The sequence below is a fragment of the Nomascus leucogenys genome, chromosome 10 (assembly GCF_006542625.1).
Source record: "Nomascus leucogenys isolate Asia chromosome 10, Asia_NLE_v1, whole genome shotgun sequence".
In the NCBI taxonomy this organism is placed as follows: Eukaryota; Metazoa; Chordata; class Mammalia; order Primates; family Hylobatidae; genus Nomascus; species Nomascus leucogenys.
This window is the reverse complement of record NC_044390.1, coordinates 74,260,250-74,262,108: the sequence shown is the minus strand read 5'-3', so window position 1 is coordinate 74,262,108 and position 1,859 is coordinate 74,260,250.

Genomic DNA, 1,859 nt, shown 5'->3' with positions numbered 1-1,859 from the left:
ATGAGATTTGGGTGGGGACACACCCAAACCATATAATTCCAGCCCTGACCCTTCCCAAATCTTATGTCCTCACATTTTAAAACACAATTCATACCCTCCCAACAGTCCCCCAAAGTCCTAACTCATTCAGGTATTAACCCAAAAGTCCAAGTCCAAAGTCTTACCTGAGACAAGGCAAGTCCCTTCCACCTATGAGCCTGTAAAATAAAAAGCAAGTTAGTTACTTCCTAGATACAGTGGAGGGAGTTACAGGCATTGGGTAAATACACCCATTCCAAATGTGAGAAATTGGCCAAAATGAAGGGGCTTACAAGCCCCACATGAGTCTGAAATCCAATAGGGCAGTCATTAAACCTTAAAGTTCCAAAATGATCTCCTTTGACTTTATGTCTCACATCCAGGTCATGCTAATGCAAGAGGTGGGCTCCCACCTCTTTGGCAGCTATGCTCCTGTGGATTTGCAGGACACAGCCCCCCTCCCAGCTTCCTTCACAGGCTGGTATTGAGTGTCTGAGGCTTTTCCAGGTGCACAGTGAAAAATGTCAGTGGATCTACCATTCTGGGGTCTGGAGGATGGTGGCCCTCCTCTCACAGCTCCACTAGGCAGTGCCCCAGTGGAAACTCTGTATGGGGCTCCAACCCTACATTTCTCTTCTGCACTGTCCTAGCAGAGGTTGTGCATGAGAGATCTGCCACCACAGAAAACTTCTGCCTGGACATCCAGGCATTTCTATACATGCTCTGAAATCTAAGCAGAGGTTCCCAAACTTGAATTCTTGACTTCTGTCAAGGCTGAACGCCATGTGAAAGCTGCCAAGGCTTGGAGCTTGCACCCTCAAGCCATGGCCTGAGCTGTACCTTGGCCCCCTTTGACCACAGCTGGAACACAGGGCACCAAGTCCCAAGGCTGCACAAAGCAGCAAGGCCCTGGGCCTGTCCCACAAAACCATTTCTTCCTCCTAGGCCTCTGGGTCTGTGATGGGAGGGGCTGCTGTGAAGACCTCTGACATGCCCTGGAGGCATTTTCCCCACTGTCTTGGAGATTAACATTTGGCTCTAAGTTACTTAGGCAAATTTCTGCAGTTGGCCTGAATTTCTCCTCAGAAAATAGGTTTCTCTTTCTTATCACATTGTCAGGCTGCAAATTTTCCAAACTTTTATACTCTGCTTCCCTTTTAAACATAAGTTCCAATTCCAAACCACATTATTTGTGAATATATAAAACTGAATACTTTTAACAGCACCCAAGACACCTCTTGAATGCTTTGCTGCTTTGAAATTTCTTCTGCCAGATACCCTAAATCATCTCTCTCAAGTTCAAAGTTTCACAGATCTCTTTGCTAAAACATAGCAAGAGTCACCTTTATTCCCATTCCCAACAAGATCATCTTCATCTGGGACCACCTCCGCCTGGACTTCATTGTCCATATCCCTATCAGCATTTTAGTCAAAGCCATTCAACAAGTCTCCAGGAAGTTCCAAACTTCCCCACATTTTCCTGTCTTCCTATGAGCCCTCCAAACTGTTCCAACCTCTGCCTGTTACCCAGTTCCAAAGGTGCTTCCACATTTCTGGGTATACTTATAGCAGCACATCCCAGTACCAATTTACTATATTAGTCTGTTCTCATGCTGCTAATAAAGACACACTCGAGACTGGGTAATTTATAAAGGAAAGAAGTTTAATTGACTCACAGTTCAGCATGGCTGGGGAGGCCTCAGGAAACTGATCATCACGGTAGAAGGGGAAGCTAACACATCCTTCTTCACACAGAGGCAGCAAGGAGAAGTGCTAAGCAAAAGGGGGAAAAGCCCCCTATAAAACCATCAGATCTTGTGAGAACTCACTCACTATCACGA